The 27,909-nt window shown below is 38.8% G+C and overlaps 1 long non-coding RNA gene across 3 annotated transcripts; it reads left to right on the top strand.

Annotated features, from left to right (window-relative positions):
- Positions 1 to 5,413: 5,413 nt before the first annotated feature.
- On the top strand, positions 5,414 to 25,644 carry LOC131381073 (uncharacterized). Of its 3 annotated transcripts, none has more exons than XR_009209520.1 (3): positions 5,414 to 5,517; positions 7,362 to 7,489; positions 25,605 to 25,644. It is a non-coding gene; the product is annotated as an uncharacterized LOC131381073 (long non-coding RNA). The 3 variants fall into 3 exon arrangements; XR_009209518.1 differs by lacking the exon at positions 25,605 to 25,644 and adding an exon at positions 8,862 to 8,935; XR_009209519.1 differs by lacking the exon at positions 25,605 to 25,644 and adding an exon at positions 7,606 to 7,768.
- The last annotated feature ends 2,265 nt before the right edge of the window (positions 25,645 to 27,909 follow it).

Consider the following 27,909-nt stretch of genomic DNA (forward strand, 5'->3'; position numbering starts at 1 on the left):
GAATTTGGAAATACTTGTCACTTGAATATCTATAATTTTGTCTCTGATTAGTACAGAGTGGTAACGTCAGTTTCTCTGGGGACCCCTCAGCCTTCTTCTTAGCCATGAGCATGTTTGACTCACTCTGCACTGTGTCTTAAAGGCAAGATTCCGTTCTTTATTAAGATGCAAAGTCATCTAGGAAGGTTGAAAACTTATATTACCAATAAGAATTTGAAGTCATTGAGGGCAGGAAAGATGACTTAAATGTTTCTTCTTATATATTAAATTCTTAGCTGCCCATGACTTTTAGAAGGTTAAGTCATTCTGTATAATCAAGGTACTCAGCTTGCTGAATGCTTATCTCTTCTAAGTCTAATTTGAGCAATATGAAATATTTTGGATGGAGATCTCATCTTAAATGTTTCCCTCTACCCTACTTTCTTAAATGTGCCTATCAAATGCAGTGAAACATTTTCTTGATAACTCAAGGTCTATTACGATGAACTCCCATGACTGCCCTCTGCATTGATTCTCTGGAGGTCCATTGTGGTAGGTGGGGGTTGCTTGTAACCTGCGGTGGCAGTTCTTGCCTTTGTTTGTAGGCTTTGTGTCTTCTCCCTCTCATTCAGGCTGCTTTCAGTCCCTTCTTGTTCGTGCCAAGGTATTTTCCTTAAGGATTCCTTCCTTCCTTCTAACCTATCCTTTCAGTTACCTACGGGTGAGAAATAAGATACCCAAGCTTTTGGGGGTTTGCGCGAAAAACAAGAGAAGACAGGCTTTAAATAAGAATTTCTTCCATAGACAAAGGCAAAACTGTTATTACAGAAAAAATTGATTCTTACTACACAGGTATTTTTGCTTTTCTCTGGTTCTTAATTATTTGGATAAGTGAGAGGGCAAGATATCCTCATGCACGATCAGGAAGGTAAGTTGCTTTAGAAAGTTAGAGACAGCCATGTCCTCCCCTAAAGCATAAGGGAGTGGGCAGCAGTTAGCAATCTCACTACTCAATTTCTGCCCAGGGTGCACGTTTCCTAAAAATAAGGTTCTATCCAAAGTGGGACAATTTTGAGAATGAAAGGCCACAATATCAATAATTACTTCAAGACAACAGGCATAGACCAGGACCTTCCTAGGTAAATCAGGACCTATGGTCTCTGTATTTCTAGGAAAAATTTTGGTAACATCAGTTGATAGACAGAACTAAAAATGCAGTGGTCTTCTGCAAGTTGTGATTTTAGTCGTGGCAGCAGTCATAGACCCAGGGTGGACAACTACTTCAGTTGCATTTAAGTTTAAGGTCATGAAGGTCGTGAACTCTGGACAAAGGCACAGGATGACTAACAAGATTTTATGGTTTATTTTATACTTTATATACCTACTCTTCTGCCTCTAAATACCACTTAGTTTCTTGGGTTGAAAAATGAAATGTGGATTATTTTTCTTGAAGTATCTGCCATAATAGTGTATGAGTCAGTGGTTTGCTTGGTATGAAGAGTTACAATCATTATATCGGACAATGTATGCAAAGCACTTAGTCTAGTATCTGAAATATAGTAAGCACTCAAGGTTAGCTAAGGAAAACACATGTGCACTCATGAATATACACACAGAGATAAATAGATAATTCCACTTGAAAACTAAAGTACAATCTGGCAGTATGTATCAATATTTAAGATATCCTTTGGCCCAGATATCCAGCCCCTAAGACTTTGTCCTAAGGGTAAGCATTTTTATCACAATGTTGTTTATAATAGTGAAAAATTAGAATAAACCCAAATCCATCAATAGATTAGTTAAAAGAATAGCAGGGCATCTAAAAAATAGAATGTGATATACAGCTACTAAAAATAACAAAGAAGAATTATAATTATTGATATAAAAAGTCAATGGCATCAAATTAAAATGAAACTTGCACAGTATTTATGGGGTGTTTTTTGTCAAAAGAATGAAAGAAAAGAAAAATCAAAAAATATCTTAAATATATATTCCAATGTATTTTTAGTTATTATCTTTAATTATGGGAAAGGGGGTAATCTTTACTTTCTTCTTTTCTGAATGTTCTGAATTATACACATGCATACATATATACATTTCATAATCAGAATGAAGTTATACAGCTATTTAAAAATAACTCTTAGCTCAGATCCCAGCTCCTCTGAGAGGCGCTCCTTGGATCTCCAGGCAGTGTTCAATGATACAGCTCTTCTGTGCTCTAATTCCCTGTGCATATAACTTCTCTTGCATTTATCTCTCTGCATTACAGTTTTCCTTTTATATATCAGTCTCATCAACAAAAACGTGAATTTGAGGGCAGAATCTTTGTCTCATTCACCTTTGATTTTCCCTTATATAGCACTTGACTTATAGTTTATGCTCAATAAATGTTTGCTGAATGAATAGCGGAGTAAATAAATGGGACTCCCAGAGCTTTCATTAAAAGGCTCTTCTGTTGTGAATTAAATAAGTCTGCAGAGTCCAGTAAAAAAGTAAGAATAGAGGTGACGCTCAACTAGCTCTTCATGATCTGGTTGTATCACCTGAGACACATAGACTGGGATCCCCTGAACAGGTGCCCCCAAGTACACAGAAAATGCTCAATATTTGTTTGTTAACAAAAACAATAAGGATTAAATGGATGACAATGAGCAGAAGAGATTATAGGGAGACCAGCTCCATCCTAAGCAGAGGATTTACTAACGGCTATTACCAAGGCCTGAGAATTGCTCTGGTATCAGAAAACAGAGATGCAAGGAAGACTTAGAGATCACATAATCTACATTCCTCGTTTCACAGGTGAGAAGTCTATGGCCCAATGAGAGAGATAATTTACCAAAAACATGGGGCAAGTTAGCAGCAAAATCTAGGTTAGAACCCGGAGCTCTCACTACCCAGCCCGGGGATGCTTTCTGCGAAGATACCCCTTGCCTGAACCGCAGCCTGAGGTTTCCATTATTTCAGCATGCTCTGGTTTTCTAGTTGGATAAATAGAAGGTGAAATCAGGATGTTCCTATTCATCTCTTTTTGCCTTTATTTTTCCTTCTTCCTTCCACTCTATATGCTGTTTGAACCGGACCCCTTCCCAGAGCAACTGCCCCTCTGTCAGCAATCTGCATGTGTCTAGAGACCTCGCTGCCCTGGGTGTTGAATCTCACCTACCAGGGTTTTGTTCTGTTGAATAAAAGCAAATCCTGCATCAGGCAACAAATACTTTCCAATTCTTGAATAATTGAAAGGCTGGGCCCCAAGCCGCAGCAGGCTAAGAATTGATTAGAAATGGAGAAATGGGGAGGCTAGGAATTGATTAGAAATGGAGAAGTGGGGAGCCAGCAGCCTGCATCACCCCTGTGGGTGAGGGGCACTCTGCAGGGAAACCTCCTCCCTCAGGGACTGGCATGAGCTCATGCTTATTTGTGGGACAGCAGCAAGAATTTTGCAAGGATTAGCTGCTCTATACCTTCATAGCAAGCATGTGTTTCTGCTACCAAATTAATCTATATGGTAAAAGCAATGAAAATGCAGATTGCTTGTTCTCCATCCCCAAGGCTGTGATTACCGTCCAAGGGAACTGTGAGTGTGACTCAAACAAAGAGCTTCTAATTTTCTCAGATGGAAAATTAGTGAGAAGTAGGCCCATTTCTCAGCTTAAATATGAGGACCAAGAAAATACAAAGTTCATTTGGATGCTCTCCTTTTCCAGGTCAGATAAAGAATACAAAATGCATGTCACATTGACAGCATTTCACATCCTGCTATGGACTCTCCAGTCTCCTTTATTTCTTGTAACAACTCCACAAGGCAGACAGGTTAGAGGCCTCCTTTATCGGTGGGAGGTTGGGGAGCAGGGCAGGAATTGGACCCAGGTCTCTGGCCTCCCAACCAGACTTGTGTGATCCTCTGGGGTCAGCTGCCTCCAGTCAATACTGCAGCCACACCCATCCCTGCAAACTTCAAATAGGGTCATCTCACTTCTCTGTTTAAATCTATCTTTTGCCAGTTATTTCCCCTCATCCTTAGCATACAGACCAAATCCTGATGAGGTTTCTCCACAATCCAGTCTATCCTCTATTTGTCCTGTAGTGGTCTCCCCAGCGATTGTCAGGGCCCCAACCACAGCAGCTTAGGTCTTCATTCTGTCCTTAGAAGTACCAAGTTCTATGGCTCTGGTCTTTTTTCATGTGTGCCTGCCAGGCCTGGAACACTTCTAGTGAGCACCTTCTCATCACTCAAGATTTTAGTAGATGCAACTTCTTCTAGGAAGTTCTCTAATCCCCAAGGAGATGAGCACCCCATGATGCACACTGCGATGGCATGCTCTACTCTCCATTTATCTCCCTCATAATCACTGCTCCAGCAACTCCTTCCCATCAGCCTGTGAGCTCCATTCTAGCCAGATCATGACTGTCAAGTTCATGCCTGTAAACCAGCACCTGTTATAGTGTCTGGCTACCAGGAGGGCTTAGTAAAATGAACTATGGAATAAAAAGCAAAAACAGAAACAGAATCAAAATTGTGCCACTAAAAGTGCCTACTGGGTATTTTTTCATTTCTGTTTTTGTTCCAATAAATATTCATTTCTTTTGTCCACTATGTGCCAGGAACTGCTCTAGGCACAGAAGATACAATCGTGAAAAATACCAGGCAAAAATCTTTGCACTCATAGTTTGGCTTGTGTTCTAGTTAAAGGAGACAGGCAATGAAGAAAATTATCAAACAAAATATATAGTTAGTTACATGGTGCCTGACATCATCGTAGGGGTGGTATAGGGAGGAACTAGATGTTTAAACATGGGTGCTGACCACAGGTAGCTAGAATTAATTCTCATGCTACCTTAGAGGTCCCTGCTGTCTATATTCCACTAAATTTCTTTTTTACCCAAGTCCCCTAATGGTGTACATTTAATTAGCTTTCTATTTTAATGCTACTTTAGCTCATTCTGGGATGATATATGGGTCAGGCATCATTTTGTTCCCATCAAATTATTTCCTTTGGATAAATTCTTAAATGGAGAATTATTTAATCAAAATGTACATTTTGTAAGATCTCACAATGTACTTCCATTTTATTATCCCAACTAATTTTAGGAATTTATAAGGCCATTTAACCAAAAATGGGTGCACTATTTTTATTATATCATCAGCGGGACTGAAAACAAGTGTTGTTTGTTTGCTATTATTTTAGTAGATTTGAAAAAAAAAGGTACTTCAAGGTTGCTTTCATTTTGACTTCTTTGATTCTCTCATTTTTATTTTTAAAATCTGATTGCCTGAATACAAAACACTGCTTGTTTACCTTGTGGAAGGCATAACTTTATTTATTAAACCTGAGGTCTTTGTATTTTCAACCACAGAGCAGAGACTGCATCAAAGACCGAGACAGGGAAGTAAATTACACAAAACTACAATGTTTGTCCATTTGGACAACTGAATCCTGAAAGCTACTACAGTTGACGTATGAAAAAGACTGATGGGGTCTGCAAGGCAAAACTGCCATGTTGGCACCTTGTTAAATACTGGATTATAAAATACTTCAGGTAAATAAGCAATATTCACACGCAATACTAAGCTTAGAGTTGACATGATTCCCAAGGGTTCAGAGAATATCAACAATTTTTGACCAATTGAAGAGTGGCCCTAAGGTTAGTTTTTTAATCCTTTATTTGCTTTTGCTGAGTAAAAATTTTGGGGTTTACATTCTGAAGGCTTGATTATTCAGATTATTTCTATATAGCTAAATAAATTTGTAAGTAAAGGCTTTCTCAGTACATTATTTCATGTTACAAATGATAATAGCTATTTAGACCACTTATGACTTTTATTGCTATGATTAGCTTTAACATATAGCTTTTAAAATTGAATATGGGCTCTATCCCAACCATCTTCAAATTTTTACTTTCAGAAATAGTGCTTGGAAATTTCAATTACTAATTTTTTTTTTTTTTTTTTTTTTTTTTTTTGAGACAGAGTTTTGCTCTGTCGCCCAGGCTGGAGTGCAGTGGCATGATCTCGGCTCACTGCAAGCTCCGCCTCCCAGGTTCACGCCATTCTCCTGCCTCAGCATCCCGAGTAGCTGGGACTACAGGCGCCCGCCACCACGCCCGGCTAATTTTTTTGTATTTTTAGTAGAGACGGGGTTTCACCGTGTTAGCCAGGATAGTCTCAATCTCCTGACCTCGTGATCCACCTGCCTCGGCCTCCCAAAGTGCTGGGATTACAGGCGTGAGCCACTGCGCCCGGCCTCAATTACTAATTTAATTCTACTATCAAATATGAGATGCTCTGCACAATTTGTTTTTCTTATTGTCTGGAAATTTTATATCAATTAGGTATCATGCCTTTTAGTTTCAACTAGATTTTATGTACCTGTATTATTTAAACAAAACATGAAGCACAATTTACATATAACATCAACCATTTTTGAAGTGCATTTCTGTGAGTTTGAAAATAAGATTATAAATAATGTACCAGCTTCCAGAATCAAGATGTAGAACAGTTTCATTACCTTCAAACATGTTCCCATACTCCTTTATAGTCAACCTCTCCCCCTGTCTTCAGCCCCTGTCAACTACTGATCTGTTTTGGCCTTTTCTAGAATATCACAGAAATGAAATTATGCAGTATACAGCCTTTTGAGTCAGCCTCTTTCAATTAGCAGAATGAATTTGAGTTTTATACAGGGTGTTCCTTTATTTTGCTAAATATTGGTAAATACTATTCCTTTGCATGTATATACCACAATTTGTCTATTTATTTTACTTTAAGTACATTTGCATCATTTTCAGGTTAGACCAATCATGAATAAAGTTGCTATAAACATTCATGTACAGGTTTTTGTGCGGTTGTAAGTTTTTATCTCTTGTGGACAAACAAAACTCACAAATTGCTTTCCAAAACGGCTGAACATGTTTTATTTTCATCCTGTTGCAAGCCATGAGCATTCCAGTTGCTCTACAGTCTCGTCAGCACTTGGCATTGTCTGCTGTTTTTATTTTAGCAGCCTATTTATTTTGTGTGTATCTCGTTGTGATTTTAATCTGCAGTTTTTATGACTAATTAAGCTGAGTAACCTTTCATGGGCTTATTTGCCATCCATATTTTTTGATGAAGTGCCTGTTCAAATATTTTTTCATATTTAATTGGATTAGTTGTTTTCTTATTATTGAGTTTTCAGATGAATTTATGTATTCCAAATACAAGTCCTTAATATTTTGCCAATGTTTTCTTTCAGTGTGTGGCTTGTCTTTTCTTTTTTTTAATAGTACTTTTTGCAAAACAGAAGTTTTCAATTGTGAAAAAGTCTAATTTATAATCATTTTTAATGGTATGCATTTTTGTGTTTTTGTTTTTATTTTTTGCCCCTATCTTTTTTTACTCCTAGTGACACCTCAACTGACCATGTTCAGCAGGAATGGTTTGGTCTGCTTCACTAGCACATCCAGTGGCTACTGAATCCCTTTAACATGAAGGAAGCAAATAAGAAGACACGGAAAGAACATCAAACTGAGAGTCAATATGTCTAGATTCTTGTTTTGCCTTTAACCTTCAGCTAATGATTTAAATTCACTAGACTTCCATTCCTTCACCTACATTTTATTTTTATTTACTTATTTATTTAAAGATAGGATTTCTCTCTGTTGCCTATGCTGGAGTGCAATAGTGTGATCATAACTCACTGCATCCTTGACCTCCTGGGATCAAGAGATCCTCCTGCCTCAGCCTCTGAAGTAGCTGGGACTGCAGGCATGAACCACCACACCCAGCTTTTATCTACACTTTAGAAATAAAACCTGCTTTACCCATCTCAGGAATAATGAGGATAACATTAAATAAAAGATTCAAAAGTACTTGCAAAGTACTGGAAGGATTATACTTGCATAGAACATCACTAAAGAAACATTTTCTGCTTCTAAAAGCCTCCCATCAACTTTGACGAACTTACTTTGGACCCCACATTACAAAGGTATTTCTATAACTACAAACACAAAAACTCTTATATGTTAAGTACTCAGTACATTCCTATTTTTCTCTAGAATATTCTTCAGCAACTTCAAACTTGCTTTTCATTCTATCAAATTTCTTTTTTTTAAATTCCATATATTTAACACTGGATAGTACTAGGATTTTATTTCAAAAACTTATATTTTTTAAATTTTTTTCAAAAAGAAATGCCCTAACCAGCAACATAATTGAGATTCCTTCCTTTGGACGTTTGGCAGAAATGTCTTCTTTCATGAAACAGTGGTGTTATTCAATAATGAAGCATGATTTTTCCCCCTCTCTCTCAAAAGCAAAAATTGAAGTATAGCAGAAGATTCAACATTCTCTAGGATATACATGTGTGCTTTTTCTAGTAAAACTAGATTTTAAAAAACAATATTTCTGTGAACAGGAATATTTGTGGTTAAGCATTTTATCTATATGGTTCTAAATATTGAAACTAATAATGGAATACTTTTAAAGAAAAAAGGTTTTGACTGTATAAGCACGGCGAGTGGATAATATGCCACTTTCACAAAGTTTTTAATACATTTGCTTAATATTTTTAAGTAAACTTTTTTTAATGTTAAAAAGCCTTTTTCCTAAGTTGCATAGCTAATTATGGCAAAATTGCCATTAGCTTATTTTGGGAAATAGGTAAATCTCACATTGAACTCTTGTGATAATGAGTCAGCACAAACCTAGAATAATTATTTTTAAATGAAAATCAAGTTGTGTCATCCCTCTAGTCAATGGCTTTGCCATCTCTCTCAGAGTGAAAGCCACAGTCCTCCCAAGGGCCCAATCTCAACGCCCCGTGCCATGTCCTCTCCCATCACTCTCTTCTCTTGCCTGCCCACTCCAGTTGACTGGTCCCCTTCCTCTTTCTTGTTCATTTCAGGCCTTATGCTCTTACTAGTGTCTTCCGCCTGGAATGCTCTTCCCTGGATAACGCATTCCTGGCCCAGGACCAGCTACATAATGTTTCATGCTCAGTGTAAAATGAAAAATGCTTTTTGTTAAAAATTGGTAAGAATCACAAGATGGCAACAGCAGCGCATTAAACCAAGTGTGGGGTCCTGTGCAATTGCGTGAGTGGTGTATTAGTCCATTCTCCCTCTGCTGTTAGGACATACCTGAGACTGGGTAATTTATAAAGGAAAGTTTAATTGACTCACATTCCTACATGGCTAGGGAGGCCTCATGGAACTTAAAATCATGGTGAAAGGGAAAGCCAACATGTCCTTCTTCACATGGTGGCAGCAAGGAGAATCTGCAGATTGAATGTGGGGAAAAGCCCCTGATAAAACTATCAGATCTCATGAGAACTCACTCACTATCACAAGAACAGCATGGAGGTAACCACCCCCGTGATGCAATTACTTCCCACCAGGTTGCTACCACAGTACACGGGGATTACGGGAACTACAATTCAAGATGAGATTTGGGCAGGGACACAGCCAACCACATCACATGGTGTGCTCAGGGAAGCCTAACTGCCTGGCTTCTTACTTCCTTCATCTTTGTTCCAGTGTCACCATATATTAGAGAAGTCATTCTTCTCTCCATTCTATGTGGGATAGTTACCCCTGTGGCACTCTTTGTTTCTTTCCCTTGTTTTGCAGTTCTCCTTAGCACTTGCCACCACCTAATCTACTCTGCACTAAATCATTTACTTCTTTCTTTGGTGTCTATCTCCTCCTGTGGAAATGTAAGGGCCATACATGCTTTATCATGCAGGGTGTAGAATATACCCAGCACATAGTAGCCACTTGAATATATGCTGACTGAATGAACAAATGAATAGACGACGAGTAGTGAAAAGCGAGGCCATATAAATAAAAAGTGAAGTTTGTTGTTTTTTTTTAAGGATTCAAGAGTCACGTCAGAATTTAAAACAGAGAATACAGAAACTGTGTTTTGTATGCATATGGAGGGTCCAAATTTAAGAATGCAAACTGGGGAATGAGGAGAATGGATTTTGCTTCAGCTGTAACACTGGCTGGCTCTGCGACTTTGGAGGGGTCTCTTGACCTCCCTGAATCCCATGTTGTCACCAGTGTAGTGAGGGGCCTTCTAGCATTCTGTGACTTTATGGAACAATCTTATATACTTGTAAGTCCAAGCTCAACATTTTAAATAAATATTGAAGTAATCTTGTCCATTGAAGCTATTTTCTATATGTTTGGGTCAAAACCCAAAACTGCACACACTCTCTTTGTATTAACAGTCTAGCATGTATACAGTCTTTTTTCCTTCAATATTATAGTCTAGTTATGGCCTCAGAAAATCACTTCCCCAAGGAAAAAAATTAGTCTACTTTGAGGAAGAGCTAGAATTATTATAAATGGCTTGTGCATCAGAGTTTGTGGAACTTGAATGCTTAAATGGGAATATATGGATATGCTTATTCAGACCCATAGGATGTTATATGTTGGTTCCTTAGAAAGAGCTAGAAACCTAAATGTAGAGCCTGCTGACCCTCTATTTCCTTACTGCTGGTTGAGACATTCTGGGGTGTCTATTGCTGACTCCATTGTAGAAAACAGAATCCTCATTTAATATGCCAAGCTCCTTTTTTGTATTATTAATTCCAAAAATCATGAAGAAATGTTCTGATCATAAATTCTCTTGGCATAGACGATATAAAAACACAAAACATTAAAATGCCTTCTGGCTCTGTATATGTCTGTGTTGAAAAATATTTGTTTTCCAAACCTCAGCCTCTCTCCTTTTTGGTCAATAATTGTGCAGAGTATTTGCTTTGTAGTTTGTTTTTCATGTCCATTTTGCTTAAGATAATGTCCTGTGTCCTTTTTTTATACTTCTAATACATTTTTCCTCTGCTCACTGTGTTATTTGCAAAGAAACAAACAGATTTTTCCCCAGAATTCACATTAATCCTTCCCACTGAAATATTTTTCCATGTGCTTTTATCACTATTTCAAAATAATCTTGTTTCATCTGATGGAATGGGAGCAAGATGGACCTCAATTACATAAAAATGGACAGAGGCAAAATGAACCAAAGTGAGACCCAATACAGATGCTGAGAGCAAGGTTATAGACTTGGTCAATTGAATAGGGAAAGCCTTAAGAGTTCTATAAATCTGAGTACAAGGTCGGAATAGGAATTAAGAAAGCAGAGCAAGATAGCTGAAGAGAAGGCTCCACCCATCATCCTCCCTTACAAAGACACCAATTTCACAACTATCTACATATATTTAAAAAAAAACACCCTCTTAAGAACCAAAAATCAGGCGAGCACTCACAGTACCTGGTTCTAGCAACTTTGTATTCCCCAAAGAGGCACTCAAGAGGTAGGAAAAGCAGTCCTGAACTGCAAACACCACCCCTCCCCAACCCCAGGTAGCTGCTGCCTGGTGCAGAGAGCATCTCTGTGCACTGGGGTAGGGAGAACACAGCGATAGTGAGACATTTAACTCAGTCCTGCCCCGTTAGAGCAGAAAGAAAAACTGGACCAAATTCAGCTGACTCCTGCCCATGGAGGGAACATTTAAATCAGCCCTGGCTAGAAGGGAATCCTGGATCCCAGAGGTCAGAACTTGAGTTCTGGCAAACCTTGCCACTGGGATCTAAATTCTCAGGGGCTCTAAATAAACTTGAAATGCAGTTTAGGCGACAGGATCTGCAACTTCCAGAGGAGTTCTACTGTTGAACTGAGCCCAGAGCCAGTAGACTGTGGGGGTAGGGGGGGTGAAGGGGAATGCAACCTGCTGAAGGTACCAGCTGGGGCAGCTAAAGGAGTGCTGGCATCACTCCTCCCCTAGCCCCAGGGAGCAAGGCTCACTGCTCCAAAAGAGATCCCTTCTTTCTGCTTGAGAAGAGGAGAGGAAAGAGTGGGGAGGAGTTTGTCTTGCATCTTGGATACCAGCTCAGCCACAGCAGGATAGGGCACTGGTCAGAGTGTTGAGATCCCCATTCCTGGCTCTAGCTCCTGGACATTTCTAGACACACCATGGGCCAGAAGGGAACCTGCTGCCTTGAAGGGAAGTACCCAGTCCTGGCAGCATTAATCACCTGCTAACTAAAGAGCCCTTGGGCCCTGAATAACCAGTAATGATAGCCAAGGTACTATGATGAGGGTCTTTCGTAGGACTCTGAGACTAGGTATAGGAGGAATATACCTCAACATAATAAAAGCCATATATGACTTATCTATACCTAGTATCATACTGAATGAGGAAAAACTGAAATCCTTTCCACTGAGATCTGGAAAATGACAAGGATGCCCATTTTTTCACCACTGTTATTCAACATAATACTAGAAGTTCTAGCTAAAGCAATCAAACAACAGAAAAAAATAAAAGCCATCCAAATTTGAAATGAAGAATTCAAATTATCCTGTTTGCACGATATGATCTTATATTTGGAAAAATATGAAGACTCCACAGAGAAACTGTTAGAACTGATAAATCCAGTAAAGTTGCAGGATACAAAATCAACATAGAAAAATCAGTAGCATTTCTATATGCCAACAGGGAAAAAATCTGAAAAAGAAATCAAAAAAGTACTCCCATTTACAATAGCCACACATAAAATTAAATACCTAGAAATTAACCAAAGAAGTGAACAATCTCTATAATAAAAACTGTAAGACAATGATGAAAAAGAAATTGAAGAGTACACCAAAAAATGTTCCATGTTCATGGATTGGAAGAATCGATATTGTTAAAATGTCTGTACTACCCAAAGTAACCATCTACAGATTCAATAAAATCCCTATCAAAGTACCAATGACATTTTTCACAGAAATAGAAACAATCCTAAAACTTATATGAATTCACAAAAGACCCAGGATAGCCAAAGCTATCCTAAGCAAAAAGAACAAAACTGAACAAATCACGTTACCTGACTTCAAATTATACTGCAAAGCAATAGTAACCGAAACGGCATGGTACTGATGTAAAAACAGACACACATAGATCAGTGGAATAGAATAGAGAACCCAGAAACAAATCTGCACAACTACAGTGAACTCATTTTTGGCAAAAGTGCCCAGAGCATATATTGGGGAAAAGACATTCTCTTCAATAAATGGTGCTGGGAAAACTAAATATCCATATGCAGAAAAATGAAACCAGACCGTTATCTCTTGCCATGTACAAAAATCAGATCAAAATAGATTAAATATTTAAATCTAAGACCTCAAACTCTGAAACTACTGCAAGAGAATATTGGGGAAAATCCCCATGATATTGGTCACAGCAAAAATTTCTTGACTAATACCCCACAAGCACAGGCAACCAAAGCAAAAATGAACAAAATTAATATTAAGTTAAAAAGGTCCTGCACAACAAGGGAAAGGAGACAATCGATAAAGTCAAAAGACAACCCACAGAATAGGAGAAAATATTTTCAAACTACCCATCTGACAAGGCATTATTAAACAGAATATATAAGAAGCTCAAACAACTCTATAGGAAAAAATCTAGTAATTGATCAAAAAATGGGCAAAAGATTTGAATAAACGTTTTTCAAAAGAAGACATACAAATGGCAAACAGGCACATGAAAAGGTGCTCAGTATCACTGATCATCAGAGAAATGCAAATCAAAACTACAATGGGATATAATATCATCTCACCCCACTTAAAATGGCTTACATCCAAAAGACAGGCAGTAACAAATGCTGGGGACAAAATGGAGAAAAGGAAACCCTCATATGCTGTGGATGGGAATGTGAATTAGTACAACCACTATGGAGAACAGTTTGGAGGTTCCTCAAAAAAACTAAAAGTAGAATGTGATGGTTAATACTAAGTGTCAACTTGATTGAAGGATGCAACATATTGATCCTGGTGTGTCTGTGAGAGTGTTGCCAAAGGAAATTAACATTGGAGTCAGTGGGCTGGGAAAGGCAGACCCATCCTTAATCTGGGTGGGCACAATCTACCCAGCTGCCAGCATGGCTAGAATATAAAGCAGGCAGAAAAACGTGAAAAAAATAAACTGGCCTAGGCTCCCAGCCTACATCTTTCTCCCGTGTTGGACCCTTCCTACCCTTGAACATCAGACTCCAAGTTCTTCAGTTTTAGACTCAGACTGGCTTTCCTTGCCCCTCAGCTTGCAGATGCCTATTGTGGGACCTTGTGATTGTGTGAGTTAATACTTAATAAAGTCCCCTTTATATAAATACATTAGTTCTGTCCCCCTATTAGTTCTGTTCCTCTAGACAACCCTGACTAATACATAGAGCTGCCATATGATCCAGGAATCCCACTGCTGGGTATATACCCAAAAGAAAGGAAATCAATATATCAAAGAGATATTCCATGTTTGTTGAGGCACTGTTCACAACAGCCAAAATTTGGAAGCAACCTAAATATCCATCAACAGATGAATTGATAAAGAAAATTTGGTATTTATACACAATGGAGTATTATTCAGCCATAAAAAGAATGAGATCCTGCCATTTGCAACAACATGGATGGAAGTGGAGACTATTATGTTAAGTGAAATAAGCCAGACACAGAAAGACAAATGTCACATGTTCTCCCTTATTTTTGGGATCTAAAAATAAAAACAGTTGGATTCATGGACATAGAGAGTAGAAGGATGGTTACCAGAGGCTGGGAAGGGTGGCAGCAGGGGATGGGGAAGAGAAGTATGACTAAAGGGTACAAAGAAATGTTGCAAAGAATGAATAAGACCTATTTGACAGCACAACAGAATGACTGTAATCAATAACTTGATTGTACATTTTAAAATAACTAAAATAATATAATTTGATTGTAACACAAAGGATAAATTCATGAGAGGAATGAATGTCCTATTCTCCATGATGTGATTATAACACATTGCATGCCTATATCAAAATATCTCATATGTGCCATAAATATATACACCTACTATGTACCCACAAAAATTAAAAATTTTTTTTAAAGTAGGACTTAATACTGGACTCCATTCATGTCGATTCCTTGTTATCCCCTCAATTAGAAACTCTATTTCTAGAGACTAGGAATATAGGTCCTTAGGAAGATGTGGATGCAGGAGCCTTGCTTGTTCATCAGAAAGACAGGTTTGGCAGAGCTTGACCTTAGTGCATTAAAGATAAGTCACAATTGAGTGTCTTGTCCCTCAGTGAGGACAAATAAGCAGAAAAAGTGCTGTATTTATATAGTATGCCTACGTGTGTTACCAGCATATCAAGAGCATCAGAGAAGCATGCCAACCCAGAAGAACTCTTGGGATACACATAGATTCAAGGTTAGTTGTTGGTTTATGAAGGAAACCTCCTCCTTCCTTCCCTCCTAAAAGTTTGAATAAAAGCAGAAGAAATCTTACCACAGAAAATTAAAACAGATTTGACTACCTCATGCAAAAGAAACTATCTTTTTGGTAGAAACTAGAAAACTATGTCTAACTCCAACCATTTCACTAACCAGCCCATCTGTCAGCTAAACACCATGGTTAGAGTGACCCAGTTGATCACATGGAACAGAAGAATCACCCAGCTACGCCCTTCTCAAATTTAAGGAGAACATTGTGAAATACAGTAATATATTTGCTGTTTTAAGCTACCAAATTTTGGGGTAATGTTTTGTACCTAGATGTAGTGCTGATGAAACAGAACCCTAAAGAATGTGACATTGACTTTGACGCCAAGATGTGGGTGAAAGATAAAGAAGCCTTGAGTAGACTATTGGCAAACTCTCAAAGGACAATGACAAAAGTGTTTTTGGAGGCTGGAGAAAAGAGGTTAGTGGTGGAAAGTTTAGTAAAACTGCCATCTATTGTAATGTAGAATATAGAAAATGTGTGTAACGAACTGTTAGATCTGGCCAAAGAGATGTCAGGGCAAAGCATCAAAAGTAGCAACTCGTTTATTTAGACTATATGTGATAAAGCACTGATAGAAATGAGATTAAGCAAGAAAATGTATAGCTTCCAAGTAGAATTTAGAAGAAATACAAGGAATCCAGTACTCACTGATTTCAGAAACAAAAATATGTCTATTCTCAGCTTCTCTGGATGGTGAAATGATCTCAGAGTAAGAATGGTCTCAGGGCAAAGATCTTAAAGATATTGCAGTAAGACCTTTGTTGAAACTCAGAAAGATTTAAGTGTGTCTAGTATGGCTTCTAAGAATCTTATGGATATGCCCAGCAGACTCTCTTTGATAGGCAAGCGAGCCTTTAAAAATCTTAAGGGCAAAACATTGCAAAACTCTTTCATCTAGACAAAAAGTCTTTAAGAATCTTCCCCCACCCCCCTCCACCCCCCTGAGACATAGTCTCACTCTGTCACCCAGGCTGGAGTGCAGTGGTGCGATCTTGGCTCACTGCAACCTCTGCCTCCCGAATTCAAGCAATTCTCTGCCCCAGCCTCCCAAGTAGCTAGGATTATAGGCGCCCACCACCACATCCAGATAATTTTTTTTTTATTTTTAGTAGAGACGAGGTTTCACCATCTTGGCCAGGCTGATCTTTAACTCCTGACCTCGTGATCCACCCGCCTCGGTCTCCCAAAGTGCTGGGATTATAGGTCTGAGCCACCGCGCCTGGCTGCTCTAAGACTCTTGAAGTCTTTGTAACGGAGCATCTTGTGACACAAGAAGCCAGAGAGAAGCTTTTGTGGAAGACAACTGTGAGTGACTTTTATCTCATGGAATTAACCCAAAAAAGAGTCATAGGAAGCTCACAGAGGTTTCTAAGAAAATTACAATTTGGAAGCACAGTAGCTACACAGAGACAATGCAAAATGGAAGACTTTTGTACTCACAACTTACTTAGGGCAGGAAGCCTACTGAGAAAGCTACTCAGCCACAAACATTGGCTATTTCTTTTGTGAAAGAAAAGATGACCCACAGGGTAGAACCAAGAGCCCAAAGAGCAGAGATAGGAACCATGGAGAATCATTCCCAGAGCAGAAGAAGAGGCCTAACTAAGTGACAACATATGCTCAATTGTATTCCAGCACTGGCTGGATTTCTGAATTGGCCTGGACCTGTGACTGCTAAGTGTCTCCTACTATCACCTTTTTAAGTGGGAATGTCTATTATGTTTGTCCCATCCATGCATCACCATTGTATTTTGGCTGTGTAGGAGGAAGATAACATGTCTCTTTATTTTATATATCTTCAGACCAAGAGGAACCGTACTCAAAGAATCACACCTGGGGAGCTTCTTTAGCTTACATGCTTAGATTAACAGAAACCGGGGGCCTTAGTTTAAGCTTAATGCTAGAATAGGATTAGAATTTTGAGTCTTGAAAGGCAGTGAATGTATGTGTATGTGGAAGAAATACAAAGTTTGTGGCCAAAAGGTGGACTGTGATGGGTGAAAGATGGTCACAATTCCTTTGGCACTGCTTCCCTGGAAAGGAGGAGCCCGATATACTCCTCCCCTCTAATCAGAGTTGGCCTTGTGAACTTGTATGACCAATGAAAGGCAATGGAATTGACATTCTGGGACTTTTGAGATGCTTTCACCTGGGCCTCTGGAAACATTTTCCAGGAGTGTGAGCCACTATGCAGGAGGACTCCAGTCGACAGTTTCAGCGTAGCTCAGCCCTGCAGCTGCCCACATCAAGGGTCAGACATGGTACGAAGCTCTGTTGAACCCTCTCTCTGAACCAGCCCATCCACCTGTCAAATATTAAAAGTGACCTCAACCAATGCCATGTAGAGTAGAATTGCCCAGGTAGGCCCTGCCTGAATCTCACCCCATAAAATTGTGAGAATATTAAAGTAACTTTTTTATGTAAGCCACTAAGTATTTGGGAAAATTTGTGATGCAGCAGTAAATAACCAGAATGAGGTCTCTTCCTCCTTCTGGGTCTCAGTTTCCTCACTGACAAAATGTGAGATTTGAATCAGACCCCTGAGTTTTCTTCCAATTTTAACAAAATTAGCAAAACAACACTTAGTTTTATGCAATTGCCACAATCTTTCTTGTAAAATCATCTAAAGGTAGTAAGCATTACAAAATTAAGTCACTTCTAACTTAAACACCTGAACCAGAGTTAAAACGCTGGGGAACTGTTGCCAGTACCTACAAACCACCATTCTGCCCGAAGATAAGCTAACAAGGTTAATGTTTTTATAGAGAGACAAGTGATTTCTCCTCAATGACTCCATAGGGGTTAGCGAAATCCACCCAAGTTACCTTAAATCTAAAATATCTAAGTCTTTCAAACAAAAATTTCCATTGAACAAGACATATGAAAATCGGTCTAAAAGATCAATTCTTATCTGCAAACAAATTGGTGACTGTGTATATACAAGAGCAAATGCATGGACTTCTGTCTATTCATTTGGCATAGAAGCTCTTAGCTTGCAGTTTATGTACTCTCAAGTACATGTATTCACATGTACTTTCATGTGAATACAATTATTTATTTTTTAATGTTTAATTGAATTTAGAATTTCAATTATAAATACAGACAAAAAACCCAAAAACTATTAGCGGTACCTGTGATTTTTGTCACCACTAGAAATCAACAATATGTTCATATAACAGCTGTTGCAAATACCTCAAATTATTATTTATGCTCATCACAATGCTGAAATTAGGTTTATTAATCCCACTGATGCAGCTGCTATATAGTACATTAATAAAAAAACATTTATGTGTAGATACACGCATATGTAATATATATCCTACTATAAAACAAATTTGCTTTTCATATGTTGATAACCATATTTTACTATAATTTTGCTTTTTAATGCTATATGTTTCAGTTGAAATGTTTAAAAACATTCTGAGAAAGCATTCATAGGCTGCTTGGACAACCAAAGGGGTCCATGACACCAAAAAAGTGAAAAATCCTTGATGTTCATCCCATAGTATAGCTCCTAGCTCACTTGACTTTCCTGCCAGTCAGTACAAGTTGAGCACCTGCCATGTGTCCAAGTGGTCTCAGAGGTCAGCTGGCAGATACATTAGTTTTCTCCCATTTTGCTTCCCATTCCCAATTCCTGTAGTTGCTCTGAATATCAGCCTGTGTCTTCAGACCCTCTTCCCACTCATGGCCCCCTCATTCTTCACAGACATTTCTTCCTCATACTTCATTATAGAAAAGGTAAAACTTCCTCGTTTTAATCATGCCCAATATTTCTATTGTTACATGTGTGCCACTGTCTCTCTAATATATATTTCCAAACCCATCTCTCTTCTGAGCTTAACAATCTAAACTTCCAGCTGCCTACTAATCTTGAATATCGTTTACATACTTCAAATTAAGTGAGATCATTCATGAAAGGTTCCTGCCATCATAAATTCTGACTCACACTGACCCCTAGGCACATATGGCCACAGCAATTCTGCACGTGAGGCTGTTTGGTGTCACGTCTGGATTTAACCTCCTCTCCCTCAGCCCCAAATATTTCTGAAATCCACTTCTCTTGAATCAGACTCTGCTCAGCTCTTGCACTGACCATTTGACTGGCCTTTTAAAGAATCTCCCGACTTCTAGTATCTCATTTTTTTCCAATCCGACTAGAATTATCTTTCTAGAACTCAAATTTGACCATTTCACTTTTCACCTTAAAAGTTGCACTGCATAAACTGTTAGGTATCACCTGGGTGATTCGTTAAAACACAAATTGCTTGGCCCCAACCCCAGAGTATCTGATCCAGCACATCTGCTGTGGGGCCTGAAATTTTGCATTTCTAACTAGTTTCCAGTTGATACTGGTGGGGCTGGTCAGGAAACCACACTTGAGAATTCCTGGCCTAGAACATCATCCTTAAATCTGTTTGATTTGCAGTTCTTCCAGTAAAAATTGTTTCAGACCTCCAATATAGGTATGCCTAATTATTTATAAATTACTTACAGGTTCTAATGCATTAACACTGCAGGTACATTATGGAACACGTTACAAATAATCATTTTAAAAGATAAAACAAAAAAGAATAGAAAATTTAAGAATATTTCTTTCTGTACCCACATGGATGTTATACACCCCACATCAGAATATTCTGGGAGGGACAGAGATTAAGAATGAGCCTTGGGCTGAGATATTAAGTCCTATACTCTTTGTCATTCTAGTCAATCATAGTCAGTCTGTTTGCTTTCTAATCCTGGCTCCAGGCTATAGAAAGTTACAACCTTAGGCCAGGCGCGGTGGCTCACGCCTGTAATCCCAGCACTTTGGGAGGCCGAGGTGGGTGGATCACGAGGTCAGGAGATCGAGACCACAGTGAAACCCCATCTCTACTAAAAATACAAAAAATTAGCTGGGCGCAGTGGTGGGCACCTGTAGTCCCAGCTACCCGGGAGGCTGAAGCAGGAGAATGGCGTGAATCCGGGAGGCGGAGCTTGCAGTGAGCGGAGATCACGCCACTGCACTCCAGCCTGGGCGACAGAGCAAGACTCCGTCTCAAAAAAAAAAAAAAAAAAAAAGAAAGTTACAACCTTAGGGAAGATCCTTCACCTCTCTAAGCCTCTATGTCTTCCTCTGTAAAATGGAGATAATATTAAGTAACAACCTTATAGGATTGTTTTTAAGATTAAATAAGTTAATATGCATAAATGGCTTAACAAATTCTTGGCATATAATAAATGCTTGATTAATGCTGACTATTATGATTGCTCCCGGTTAGTACCTTATGCTATAACCATGCCGCTCAGTTCTCTATTTCCTGAGTGAATATCGATAACTCAATGTCTTTACTTGTGTTGTAGCCTCTGCCTGGAATATCTTTCCTTTATCTCAACTTGGGAATATCCTTCTCATCTTTCACAATCAAGCTGAAAATGTTACTTCCCTTGTGACAGTAACTTACCTGAACGTCCTGGCATAATTAATTGCTCTCTCCTCTTTGTTCTCACAGTACTGTTACAAATCTCTAAATATTCCTTCCCACAATGTATTATGTACAGTTGCTTATATGCCATTTCTTCCTTGGTATGGAGTTCATGGTGACCTATATATCCATCACATCACCAGAGAAAATGCTTGGCACATAGCAATTGCTAGATATTGATTGTGAAAGAGAGTGAAGACATGAGGGAGCTGGAGATAGAGGAAAAAGATGTAGGAAAAGAAAGAAACAGGGAGAGAAGGAAGAAAAATGAAGGGGAAAGAAACGAAAGGCTGGTCATCAGCTCTTCTCAAGTTCATGCTAGTATTTGGAAAAGCCTGACAATTTATTCCCAGCCCTATAGCCTAATCCAAATGCAGATAATGTCTTTCCCATGTGACTTCCCTCTTCAGCCTCACTTTCTCTGGTCTCTTAGACAAGAAGCCTGAGATATGATTTAAAAAAAAAAAATTGTGTGTGTTCCTGGATTCTAAAACCCTTGGAGTCTTCAGAATGATGAGTATCTTTTGTATACCAGTAGGATGATGGGTGACTGGGGGCACCTATACAGCTTCAGGATGGGAATTGGACCCCCAAAATACCAAGTCTTCACTAGAATCTTAGAACTTTCTGCTCTACACCCCCGCTTTTGGGGAGGGGAGAGGGACTGGAAATTGAGTTCAATCACCAATGGCCAATAATTTGACCAATCATGTCTATGTGATAAACCTTCACAAAAATCCCTAAACAATGGGGTGAAGAGAGCTTCCAGGCTGATGAACACATCCATGTGTTGGGAGTGCAGTACATCCCAACTTCACCTGACAGAAGCTCCTGCACCCAGGACCCTTCCAGACCTCACCCTAAGTACCTCTTCATTTGCCTGTTCATTGGTATCTCCATAACCAAAGTGTTTCCCTGAGTTTTGGGAGCTATTTTGGCAAATTAGAAGGGTGCTGTGGGAACTCCTAATTCATGATTGGTCAGAAGTGCAGATGGCAATCTGAGACTTGCAACTGGCATGTGAAGTGGGAGCAGTCTCATGGGACTGAGCCCGTGGAGTCTGCCTGAACTCTGGGCAGTCCAGAATTGAATTGAATTGTGCAACACCCAATTGGTGTCCAGAAAGTTGGAGAATTTGTTAGTGCAGATAAAAGCCACACACATATTTGGTGTCAGAAGTGTCTGGAGTAAAAACAGTTCAGAGAGGCCAATCAGGTTGCCAATGGAGTCTGCAGCTGTCTTATAAAAATATGCTAGCTAACCCAACAGGCACCACACCCTGAACTATTCCCTCATGGCCCCACATCCCGTTCACCTGAATGGAAAGTCCATGCAAGGATGACAGAGCCACTAGAACTGATACCTCAATTATCCTCTCTGGTTTCTGTAATTTCATGGCCTTAGGATATCAAAAATAAATGCCTGTTCTCAGTCTGAAAATTCTCCTAAACCCCATTAGTAACGTTGCTTAAGCTCACAGGCCCTGAAGGCATCTAATTATATTTCCTTGAGTCAATCTTTAAGTCCTTTGTTATAGTACGTTCCAGTACACATCCACATCCATCTGAACCCTGAGTACAATGTCTCAGAGTTCATACTCCCTGCATTATCACCAAGATTCCTGGCTGGGTGTGGTGGCTCATGCCTGTAATTCCAGCACTTTGGGAGGCCGAGGAAGGTGGATCACGAGGTCAGGAGATCGAGACCATTCTGGCTAACACAGTGAAACTCCGTCTCTACTAAAAATACAAAAAATTAGCCAGGCATGGTGGTGGGTGCCTGTAGTCCCAGCTACTCAGGAGGCTGAGGCAGGAAAATGGCATGAACCTAGAAGGTGGAGTTTGCAGTGAGCCGAGATAGCGCCACTGCACTCCAGCCTGGGCAAAGGAGCAAGACACCATCTCAAAAAATAAAAATAAAAATAAATAAAAAAGATTCCTGTGTTGTCTTCAGGACTTTACAGTTCTTGCAGAGTTACTACTCCACTGTCTGAGTAGGCCTGCTCTGCAAATCCTTATTGCTTGCTAACTGTGTGAAAGGAAGAATAGAATCAAATTACCCTGCCATTTAATAAGCCCATCAAGGCCCTCTACCACCTGCTAACAAGGTTCACATTGTCACCCTACCTCTGCCCAGATTCTCCCTTCAATTCTCCCTTTGCATGTGCTCATGATTACTAGGCTATATTACTGTGAAAGAAAAGCTGGCTTCATGTTATATAAAATACATTCTTAAACTGTGGCACACAGCATAAGGGAGCTGGATATACCCTTGTCAGCCCTAATGAAAGAAGAATATTAGACCCATTAAAAGGCTAAAGTCCAATCACCCTTCAGTGATTTTTCTTCTCATCAGCAAAAATGCTCATTAATTCTAATATCTTTGCTTTCAGGCATGAACTATGAGATCTGAACAAAAATTTCATTTGTAATGAATACATTTTGTCAGAAGCAGAATTATGATGATTCTACTGGTGACAATAATAAGCCATATCAAGAGAACAAGAGGATTCTGTGTTCTCAGCTGGCAGGGGGTCTGTGAGACCCTCTGTCCATGATATGGTCTTGTGATGCTCCATAGCATCTATATAAATAAAGAGACTACAAAAACAGGAGGTTGATCTTCTAACCAACAGACCATAATGCAGACATCCATAACTGACTGCATCTGATGATGAGGATATGGTCTCTTCTTCTGAATAACCCTGACAGCCTATTTATGAGCCTACATTTACAGGGATGTGTTTTCTGGAATGAAAGTTTACTGTAAGGATACTTCAACAACTAGGCCGATGGCTACAGAGTCACCTTGGAACCCACAGCTTCCAAGCCTGGGTCATTCTAAACAAAGAGATCAAAGCTTTCTATGGTTTAGGAATCGACTCTCATAACCTGGATCTTCTTGTTTGACTTAGCATGTATATTTTCCATTACAGGAAATCTTGGAGCTCTGTATACATGTACTTAGAAAAACTTGTTTGATGAGTAAGTGAAGACGTTCAGCCTTGCCACGATCCAACACTATCCAGTTGCTTTCCTGGTCCTTAAGGAATAAGGCTGTTTTTAAGTCTGGACAATTCTGTCATTCTCCCCCAAACCGATCCTAATCCCACCGACATGCTGAAGGCAGGGGAAGACCTCATGGAACTGCCATATCAGTCCTGGCCTCTTCACCTCCAAAACTATTTAACATGAAAGCATAGCCTACTACTTTTTTTACGCCACTATATTTGAATCTCTGTACTAATGGTCAAGTACAGTTTCTAATTGATAATGACATATATTAATGTTCTCATTTAAAAATAAGCAAACTGGTTAAGCATGCTTAAGACACAGGCACCAAATCACACATCTAGATAGCATGAAGTCAGGCTTTTAAACCTTGGTCCCTGATAGCAGAGCCCTGTTCTTCCTAATGTGCCCACGACTATGGTAGCCATGAATCAATAGAGCAATTAGAATTGTTATGTCTACTGTAATATTGAGTTAGAAAAAGGATTTGGTTTCAATAGATCAAAGAGAAAAGAAATTAGAAAGAGAGCCTGTGGGGAAATGTGTATGTGGAGAGTTGCCAGAAGAGAGGCCAGCCAAAAAGGGATTTAACACAATTGCTTATCAAATGGGCAAAGGACAGGACATGCAATTCACAAGTGAGGACACATAATTAGAAGACAAATGGGGAAAACATATTATGTTTCTAGATATCAAGGAAAGGCAAATTAAAACAACAGTTTTATGCTAAGACAACAAAGAAAAGAATGTCAGCACCCAATGATTCCAAGGGTGTCATGAAACCCTGCACACAAATGTACTCTGGTGAAAATATAATTTGGAAATCCCATTTAACACAAATTTACCTATAATTATCAAGAGTCATGCAGATGTTTATGCTTTTTATCTTAAAGAAAATATCTGAAAGAAATATTTTATGCATATAAAGATGCAAACCATGACAATATTCAGAACAGCAAAAGTTTAAAGTTAATTTAAGTGTCCCTGAACAAGATGTTTAGGTTATATGGAATGTTAACATGGTAGAATATTATCTAGAGTTAGCTCAGGCACTACCCTCTCTGGTCCAGACCACTGCAATGGACTTGTTTCTTGTCTTCAGCTTTGTCCTCCCAAGTCTAGGCTTTACCCTGCCACCAGACGGGTTTTATGAACATGGTATTCCTCCTACCTGCATGAGAGCGTTCTGGCTCCTAAGGCCTCTGTGGGCTCCTCCCTACCTTCCTCTCCAACCTCATTTTTTGCCGTGGCCCCACCTGGAGACCTCTGTTCCTACTGCACTAAACAAATCATAAACACACACATTTCCTGCATACACGTCCATAATTCAATGTCTTTGTCTTGTAGCTTCTATCTAGAATAGCCTTTCTTCATCTCCTCTTGGTAAAATCCTTCTTGTCTTTAAAACTCAGCTAAAAATATTAGCTTGGCTTTGCACATACATCTTTAGAATTAGTGGGGCCTTATCTGTGCAAGAAGTGCCAGTTTGCCTTCAAAATTGAGCTTACTTATTGCCTATTTGTAAATATTTTCTTGATTTTTTACACCTCTATTTCCAGGTGAAATCTAACATGCTTTACTCGGGGCCTCCAATGAAGCCTGTAGAGATATTTATAATAGCTCCTGTCATTTCTTGTTGTGTGTATGTATTGATGTATATGTATATACATCACCCTTTATTAAACTTCTTGAGGTCACGGGTATATCATCAAGTCCAATAATAGCATCTTATTCACCATAACTACTTAATGATTATTATATGCCACGCACTATGTTACACATTTTGCATTTTATCTCCATAGCTCAATAAAATTTTAAAATTCTAATAACGTATGTTATTATTATTCTCAATTTAACAGATGAGAAAACTGAGGTTCAAATCAGTAACTTGCTCAAAGCCCAAAGTAAGTAAATGGCATAGCCAAGAATTGAAGACTGGTCTATTGATTCCAGCTGTCTGGCCACCATACTGTCTCATTCCCTTTTCTGACACAGTAGCTTGACTCATACTAGGTGCTCAATAGTTGTTAGAAAAATTAAATATGTGGCAGTAAGAATAAGTATTTATAACAGATGGAACGTTAAGTTGAAAAATCAGAATGTAAAAATGTATCTACATGTTGATTGCAACCCAATTGCAATGATAGGTGCATATTCGGCAAAGACTGGATAGGAACCTGGCAACAGCAAAAGTCAATTTGTTAGAGAAACAGAATTATGGCAATTTTAAAATGTACTTGTCCCTTGCACAGTATTTTTTAGTTGCTTACCAAGACTTTGTTCATGAGAGACTGGCTCAGCACTGTTCCACCATCAGAGCTCCTAAGAACATCAAAATATTGACTAATTAGAGAAACCCAGAAGCCAGAGGTCCTAACTGGCCAGGTATCAGAATGTTTCTGTTGGAAACTCTATACACATCAGCAGGCCAGGCAAATGGATATGCAGAAAGGAATAAAAATGTCGACTGTCTTTTGTATTGAATTATCGTATATAAAGAGGACTTGCACAAAATATTAATTCTATATGAAAAAGAAAAACCAGACTCTCCCAGTACCATTTCATAGAAATAAATTCCAGAGATAAATATCTAAGTGAACTCTCCACCTTTTGAAAAGAATGTGTTGAAGGAGCATAAGAGAAAGGAGAAAGAAAAGAGAAAAAAAGGAAAGAAAAAAAGGGAAAAAATTTTAGATTTGACAACAAAAAGACAAATTAAAACTGAAATAAATCCATCCATTGGGTTTTCTTAAGAATCATTCCCTGAAATTTTGCACTTCAGAAGTTGCTCTTGTTTAATTTCACCCTAGGAGCAGGAAAAATGAGGGTGCATTTAACAGAAACAGGAAATCAAGGGGAGGAGATTTTTGGCGAAGGAATACAAGCCAGGAAAGGAGACTCAATAAATGCTTATGGATAGACCATTAAATGCAAGAGTCTTATTTGTTGAGTTTCAGTTTCCAACAGGACATTTTTTATGGCCTGCCAAAGTTAGGCACACCTCCTCTCAAGGGGCAAGACCATTTCAGTTAATTCCCTAATTCAATGAGATAGAAATTTCAAGTCAGCAAGAAACAGAGACAGGCTATACAATTTCTTTAGCTTTTTTATTCCCAATCAAGTGCAGGACCAAACAATACCAGGATTTACCTGTGCTGATCTTGCCGTCTGCCTGAGGGTGGCTGATGAGGGGGATTCCTCAATTATCCAAATAAACCTGGACTCTCTACTAGTTCAAAACATGCTGGGTTCAGCTGAGGAGTTTCCTTGCAACAGAGCTGAGCCAGTCTGAGCAAATACATGACACTACCTTATATGAAGGGAATGTCTGACCACTCCAATTTTTTCCCTCAGAGTAGAAAGGTAAGTGCATTGTGGCACCCAATGATTGCTTGGGACCCCAAGGTTTAAAATTCTTTATATGTTAAATGAAAATATATAAACTAAGCATGCATGATTTCTAAACAAAGAAAATTTTTAAGCAGGAAATTTGGAATTGTATAATCCTTGTAGCAAAGGTTCAACTTTGTGAAAGATATCTCTTATCTCTGGGGAGGGGCACACAGAGTTCTGCATTGTTGTTTAGAAACAATAGATAATATTCACATACTGTAATCCCAGTAGCTTCCATGAGCAGAAAAAAACTTGTTTTATGGGAGTATCAGGGTCTCAGCTCATTAGTGGATTTTTCTCAAAGTAAAGGGAAAGACTGAGGACGCTAGAGCTTGAGAGGTTAGATTGGGTGGGGGTAGATTGAGGATACCCTGGCATTGAAGCCCTGCTGAAAGATGACCACATACACCCCTCTCCAAGTCTAACCTTTTCTTACAGAGGCTGACCCCCTCCTCCCATTTGCCAGCACAACCACCCAATCTTTTCTCTACTTTTATAAGTCAACAAGAAAAATAACATTCCCTAAATAAGAGATTTCATTTTTCATCAAAACAGAACCTTCTTTTATGTAGCTACACATAAGCTTCCTTACTGAAGCACCAAATTCAAAAGCAGCTATAAGTAAAAAGAATTTGCTCTTATCATAAATAAAAGATTGTATATGTGAACTTATTTGCAGTAAAGCCTTACAATAAAAATATAATTCATAACCTAGTTTCTCCTGTGTATTTTATGTAATACGCTAGTAAAATATTTCCATTTTACAACATG

The sequence above is a fragment of the Hylobates moloch genome, unplaced genomic scaffold (genome assembly GCF_009828535.3).
Source record: "Hylobates moloch isolate HMO894 unplaced genomic scaffold, HMol_V3 SCAFFOLD_13, whole genome shotgun sequence".
Lineage (NCBI taxonomy): Eukaryota > Metazoa > Chordata > Mammalia > Primates > Hylobatidae > Hylobates > Hylobates moloch.